Here is an 8,009-nt window from a genome sequence, read left to right on the forward strand (position 1 = left end):
CACCCCAGCATTTTTTACTTTAAAATTTTCTAAAATGAGCATGTATTTTAAGCCGCTTCATTGAGGAATGAGGGCGTCCTGCCGACCCACACAGGGCATGTAGCATAAATAGGAAAGAGAAAAAGTTACATCAAGTCGCTGAGATTTGAGAGCTGTTAGGGTAGCATGCTCACTTTCCTCCCCTTCCTCTGACTCACCCGGGCATTCTCTCCTGTAGCAGTGTCTTAATTACACAATATTCTAGACACTTAATTATGCATTTGGAAGCATAAACCAGTCAGTTTTGTTTTAAAGAGGATTATGTTGCCCTTGTCTTTGTGTGATTTGATTTATTTCAGTTAATATATCAAAACATTTTTTTCATGTCATTCTTTTTAAAAACACCTTTGTTGTGCTCTAATTGACGAAGTACATATTTAAATTATACAAGCATATGTGTTGACCTATGTACACACCCGTGAGCAATTATACTTACAAAATGAACCTACTTGCCACTGTCTCTTGCCCTTCAGAAGCCCCTTGCTCTTAGCCCTCCCTGTCCTGCCCCTACCATTCTTAGACAGTCATTGAGTTGTTTTCTGTCACTAGTCACTGGTTTACATTTTCTAGTATTTTATAAAAAATGGAGTCATTATGTACTCTTTTTAGGGGTGGGGATAGCTGTGCTGCTTTCACTCAGCATTATTATTTTATATCCATGTTTCATTCTTTTTTATTGCTAAGTAGTATTCTATTGTAGGGATATACCATAAATAACTGATAACCTCTTGAACGTTTAAGTTGTTTCCACATTTTGACTATGACTAATAAGGTTGCTGTGAAGATTCGCGTACAAGACTTATTCGTGTATAAGCGTACCTTTCATTTCCCTTGGGTAAATACCTAGGAAGGCAATGGCTAGGACATACTGTTATGTGGATGTTTATTTTCCTAAGAAACTGCCAAACTGTTTTTTTAAATTGAGTGTATTATTTACTGTTTTAACATTTCAACCAGCAGTGTATGAGAGTTCTAGTTGCTCCACATCCTTACCCACTTGATATGGTCAGTCTAAAAAAAAAAAAAATTGTCTTTTGAATAATTTTAAATTTACAGAAGAGTTACAAAGATAGAACAATAAGGCAGCTTCCCCTCTGAGTAGTACATTTGCTACACTTATCAAAACTGAGAAATTAACATTGTCATGGTACTTTAAACAAAACTGGAATTTATTCAGCTTTTCCACCAATGTCCTTTTTCTGTTCCAGGCTCCAGCCCAGCACACCACGTTGATTCAGTCACGACAGTCTCCTCCAATCTGTGACACTGTGTCAGTCTCCCTGTTTCCTGTCCTTATCATTTATGAAGAACTCTAGGCAAATCCTTCCTAGAATGCCTCGCAAGTGGGGTTTGTTTGATGTTTCCTCATGATCAGAATGGCATCATGGATTTTGGGGGAGAATACAGCAAAGTTTAAATCTCCTTGTAATCACAACACTGCAAGGGATACACCATATCAACATGATTTATGGTGATAGGAATTTTGATAATTTGGTAAGGGTAGTGTCTGCCAGTGTTCCCCACTGTCAGATAACTACTTTTCATTTTCATATTCTATTTATTAGAAGTGAAATACTACTAATTCCAGTACACACTCAAGGAGGAGAGAAATTAAGCTCCACGTCTTGGAGGAAAGAGTGTCAAATAATCTATGGACATATGCTGAAACCACTACAGCATTTGGGAGGATGTTTTGAAACTGTGCAAACACCCTGCTTCTTTAAGTGTTGCCGCCTTGTTTTCACGTTCATCAGTGGATCTTGCCTGCATCGGTTATTACTGTAGTGTTTTAACAGTGATTTTCTATTTCCCTCATCCCCCTTATTCTGCAAAGAAGATTCGTCCCTTTTCTCACATTTTGTTTGTTGATTTATTTAATAACTTATTTGTATTAGTGCAAAATGTGGTAATCCCTTAAGACCACCCTCACTTTTGACATCAACTGCAAGTATGGGGGGGTCCTCAAGACAAACTTTAGGCTCAAGACAAACTTCAGGCTTAATAATTCACTAAAAGGATTTCCAGAATTCAGCAAAGCCATTATACTCACCGTTGTTTATCTTATTTATTTTTTAAAGATTTTTTAAAATTTTTTTATTATGTTAATCACTGTGCATTACATCATTAGTTTTTGATGTAGTGTTCCATGATTCATTGTTTGCGTATAACACCCAGTGCTCCATGCAGTATATGCCCTTCTTAATACCCATCACCAGGCTAACCCATCCCTCCACCCCCTCCCCTCTAGAACCCTCAGTCTATTTCTCAGAGTCCATAGTCTCTCATGGTTCGTCTTGCCCTCCGATTTCCCCCCTTCGTTTTTCCCTTCCTACTATCTTCTTTTTTTTTTTTAACATGTAATGTATTATTTGTCTCAGAGGTGTAGGTCTGTGATTCAACAGTCTTACACAATTCATAGCGCTCACCATAGCACATACCCTCCCCAATGTCTGTCACCCAGCCACCCCATCCCTCCCACCCCCACCACTCCAGCAACACTCAGTTTCCTGAGATTAAGAATTCCTCATATCAGTGAGATCATATGATACATGTCTTTCTCTGATTGACTTAGTTCACTTAGCATAATACCCTCTAGTTCTACCCTCTAGTTCTATCCACGCCGTTGCAAATGGCAAGATTTCTTTTTTTTTTGATGGCTGCATAATATTCCATTGTATATATATATACCACATCTTCTTTATCCATTCATCTGTTGATGGACATCTAGGCTCTTTCCATAGTTTGGCTATTGTGGACATTGCTGCTATAAACATTGGGGTGCAGGTACCCCTTTGGATCCCTACATTTGTATCTTTGGGGTAAATACCCAGTAGTGCAATGTCTGGGTCATACAGTAGCTCTATTTTCAACTTTTTGAGGAACCTCCATACTGTTTTACAGAGTGGCTTCACCAGCTTGCATTCCCACCAACAGTGTAGAAGGGTTCCCCTTTCTCTGCATCCTCACCAAAATCTGTCATTTCCTGACTTGTTAATTTTAGCCATTCTGACTGGTGTGAGGTGGTATCTCATTGAGGTTTTGATTTGGATTTCCCTGACGCCGAGCGGTGTTGAGCACTTTTTCATGTGTCTGTTGGCCATTTGGATGTCTTCTTTGGAAAAATGTCTGCTCATGTCTTCTGCCCATTGCTTGATTGGATTATTTGTTCTTTGGGTGTTGAGTTTGATAAGTTCTTTATAGATTTTGGATACTAGCCCTTTATCTGATATGTCATTTGCAAATATCTTCTCCCATTCTGTTGGTTGTCTTTTGATTGTGTTGACTGTTTCCTTTGCTGTGCAAAAGCTTTTTGGTGAAGTCCCAATAGTTCATTTTTGCCCTTGCTTCCCTTGCCTTTGGTGATGTTTCTAGGAAGAAGTTGCTGCAGCTGAAGTCGAAGATTTTATTTATTTGAGAGAATGAACGAGTGGGGGTAAGGACAGAGGGGAAGGGAAAGGGACAAGCAGACTCTGCACTGAGTGGTGGAGCTGGTTGCAGGCTCCATCCCAGGACCCTGAGATCATGACCTGAGCTGAAATCAAGAGTGGGTCACTTAATTGACTGGGCCACCCAGGCGCCCCTTAACAGTTGTTTACTATAGCAAATTAAAATCAGCCAAGAAGAAAAGGTACATAGGACAGGGTCCAGGAGACACCAAGTGCAGAATTTCCAGTTATACTCTCCCAATGGAGTAATGCCAACAGCATTTTCTTCTCCCAGCAATAATGTGTGGCAACACAGAGTATTGCCAACCAGGGAAATTTGCCCAAACCTTGGTGTCCAGTTTTTATTGGGGTTGGGTCACATATACATAGTTGATTACCCATGTGGTTGACCATAGTTTCCAATCCCTCTGAAAGCTGAGCTGATACTGTCTGACCCAAAGCCCGCCCCGCCCACACTCCCCCCATAACATTGTTAGCATAGATTATCTGGCAGGCCCAAGGCCTCCAAGTAAACAAAGACATTTTTATCAGGCAGGACACTGGAGGGCTTAAAAGTTACCTCCCAAGAGTTGGTGGTAAAGGCCAACGCTCTCTTCAGGCAAGAGTAATCCTTTACTGAGAAATTGGTATCAAATTGTCGATATTTATTTTGTTCTTTAGGTTGGAATCCAATGCTGTCATTATTTTGTTGTTCACATATTCCTTATTTGACCATTGAGGGGTCTTTCAGCTCTGCTTCTGTGCCCTTTCAACATGCCTTATCCTCTTTTAAAAAAAAGCGCTTTGCCACTTTTTGACACTTCAAGATATTTGAAGTGTATCTAGTATTTTCCCTGCCCCAGCTACAGAAAAAGCCTTTTCTTCAAAAAGCTCTGTTTCCTTTTATTGGAGAAAATGGCATTTAGAAAATAAGACCCGGGCTTTAGGTGTGTTCATTGTTACTAGGTCCCTTTAATGGCTAGAGCTTGCATACAAATATATGTGCGTGTATTAACCCATATATGCTTACATCTTTATTTTTATCTTTATTAAAATAAACGTTAGTTCACACTGATATCTCTGACCCTAATTCAGCACCATTTTGGTTCATCTAGTCTTTCCCCCTTGTCTACGGGTCACTTCTCTCTTGTAATGCAGTTCTGGTTATCTATAATTTATTTACTTATTTGTTCCATCTTAGTATACAGGTAAAGCAGTTGCACAATGACTAACCTGTGTCCCTGTGTAAAACAAAATGTATCAACTATAATACAGTGGCTTTGTGTACAGTTCCTTACCCTTCTGGAATCTAGTCAGAGCAGTGTTTCTTAACGTTATTTAGAGCTACCAGGATGCCCTGGAAGACCCTGAACTCACCTCCTCCATGGATACACTAAATTTATACCTGTTGATTTTACACCTACTTATACCAAATCTACACCTGTTTATAGAGCACATCCTCCTGAAGAAGAGCAGAGGGCTGACTGAACAGCTCCCGCACCACAGTAGAAAGAAGGGCAAGGGAGAAGGGCAGGTTCAGTGGAGGCGGTGGGCGTCATGAGGGGAACGCCACTTCCTGCCCTGGGAACTGCGGTGGGGGGCAGGACTAAGGGCTCTGGGGTACAGAAGAAAAGCCTCGGTTTAAAGGCAACTAGAATATAAAGGAACCAGCGCTAGAACCCAGCCAAGCTGCGGTGGGGGCGGGGGGGAGCCACTGGGATTCTGCCCGGGCTGGAGGGCGGCGGTGAGTAGGGTTTCTGTTCCCTTGGCCATGGCAATGACAACTGGCCAGCGGGAGCGCCATCCCGCGAGGGAGGGGATTCTGCTGCACCTCAGGATCCGGAGCCGCCCCGACACCCCGCTCCCCCCTCGCCCTGAGCCGGGACACCGGACAAACTTGTACTGTAAAAGAGCAGTTGGAACATAAAAGATCCAGCTCTAGAACTCCGCCAAAGCGCGAGAGAACTGCCGGAACCCTCGGAACCCTCTCCCAGTTGGAGGGCCAATGCGAGCCATGGTCTCTCTTCCAGTTAACTTGGGTAAGTTCCTTCCCCCCAACCCCCCGCTCCTTCCGTGATGTTATGTCACACATTTGTAATACAATGATTTCAGTGTCAGCCTGGATTTCATCCTGACATCCTAGTTGAATTATTTTTTAATAATTCAACTAGGTGCGGGAGCCTGCAGTGAAACTCACTCTTTGTAGTGTAAAATATATGCATTTCACAAATGTCTAGTCATTTATATACCAACCATCAAAATGCCACGGAGAAACAGTTCCATTACCCTCAAAATTCCCAGGTGCAGCCGCTTTGTAGTCAACCCCTTCCCCTCCTTCCACACTGATGTTTTGAGTTCAACTGTGTCCCTACTGATTTTCTGCCTGCTACATCTGCTCATCTCTGATAGCAGAAGTCTCCAACTATGATAGTGGGTTCATCTACTTCTCCTTGTATTTTTATTAGTTTTTGCATCATGTAGTTTGATGCTCTTTTGTTAGGTACTTACTGGGTAAGGATTGTTATGTCTTCTTGGAGAAATGACCCTTTTATAATTTTGTAATGTCTTTCATTATCCCTGTTACCTTTCCTTGCTTTGAAGTCTGCTTTGTCTGAAATTAATATAGCCACTCCTCCTTTCTTTGATAAAGTTTAGCATGGTATATTTCCCTCCATCCATTCACTTTTCACCTATATGTGTATATTTAAAGTGGGTTTCTTGCAGACAACATATTGTTAGGTCTTATTTTTTGATCCACTCTGGCATTCTCCATCTTTTTTCCCAGGTTTATCGAGGTATTATTGACAAAGAAAAAGTGTATATTTTTAAGGTGTATATGATGTTTTGATGTACATTGTGAAACGATTACCACAGTTAGGCTAGTTATATCCATTGCCTCACATAGTTACCTTTTTCTGAGTGTGTAATGAGAACACTTGAGATCTACTCTTTTAGCACACTTGAGGTATAGAATGTGGTATTATTAACTTTAGTCGCCATGCTGTACATTAGGTCTCCAGAACTTATTCATCTTACAACTGAAAGTTTGCTCCCTTGACCAGCACATCCCCTTGACTCCCACTCCCCAGCCCTTGATAAACATCATTCTACTCTATGCTTCAATGAGTGAGACTTTTTTACTTTAGATTCTACATATAAGTGAGACCATGCAGTATTTGTCTTTCTGTGATTAGCTTATTTCATTTAGCATAATTTCACTTAACTCCACCCTCTTCTTGCTTGTATGGTTTCTGAGAATGTGGATTTTTGTCTTTGTTCATCTATAGATTAAGTGGTTTTTTTCCCCTCTGACTTTTTCCATATTTTATTCTTTTTAAATCATTGTGATTCTGCTGTTTGAAAATGATACACCTTGGTGTATTTGTTTTGTTTTTGCTTTTGTTGTTTGAGTTTTTTTGTTTTGTTTTTGTTTGTTTATTTATTTTGGCATTTATCCTTCCTGGTATTCTCTGAGCTTCCTGGAGAAGTTTTGTTGTCTGACATTAATTTGGAGGGACTCTCAGTTCTTATTGTTTCAAATATTTCTTCTGTTCCTGTCTCTTTCTTCTTCTGATATTTCTATTAAACATATGTTATACTTTTTGTGGTTGTCCTTGTATATACTGTTTTGGTTTTTTCAGTCTTTGTTCTCTTTGGTTTTTAGTTTTGGTGGTTTCTACTAAGATATTCTCAAGCTCAGAAGTTCTTTCCTCAGCCATGTCCAGTCTACCAAAAACCCCTCAAAGACATTCTTCATTTCTGTTACCGTGTTTTCGATCTCCAGCATTTCTTTTTAGTTCTTTTTTAGAATTTCCATCATCTCTGCTTACATTGCCCATATGTTCTTGCATGCTACCTACTTTAGCCATTAGATCCCTTAGCATATTACTAATAATAGTTGTTTTAAATTCTCAGTCTGACAGTTCCAATAGCCCAGTCATGTCTAATGATGATGCCTACACTATCTTCATATCATGCTTTTTGCCTTTTAGTACGCTTTGTAACATTTCCTTCCTAGCCTGACATTATGCACTGGCTTAAAGGACTACTATAAATAAGCCCTTAGTAATGTGGTGTAAGTGTGAAGGGAGGGGAAGCATTCAACAGTCTTAGGATTAGGTCTCGATCTTTTAATGAGCCTATGCCTTGGCACTGTGAACTTACAAGTGTTTTTCAGTCTTTTCCTGCCCCTTGAGGTAGGAGAGGAGGGCTAGGGCTGACTGGGGTTAGGTATTTCCCTTCCCTCAAATCAGTTCGGTTCTGATAATACCCTAGCAGGTTAGGCTCCAGTTAACTAGTTTCTTCTGAGGGCAGGCCTCGTTAAAAAGAACGGGGTGCTCTGATGTATTTCAAAATGTTTTTCTTTTTGTTCCTCCCTCTTTGAGAAGCACAAGGGAATTTTTTTCTGATTTTTACTGTGAGAACCTAGTTGAGCTCTTGTAGGTAAGATGCATAAAAGTGTGGGAGCCCCCCTATGACTGGGTCTCCCCAGAGTTTTTAACTGTGAGACTCACCCTCACTGACCCTCCAGCAAGTCATCAATTA

The sequence above is a fragment of the Callorhinus ursinus genome, unplaced genomic scaffold (genome assembly GCF_003265705.2).
Source record: "Callorhinus ursinus isolate GAN/ISIS: 27379988/994484 unplaced genomic scaffold, GSC_fseal_2.0 scaffold1, whole genome shotgun sequence".
In the NCBI taxonomy this organism is placed as follows: domain Eukaryota; kingdom Metazoa; phylum Chordata; class Mammalia; order Carnivora; family Otariidae; genus Callorhinus; species Callorhinus ursinus.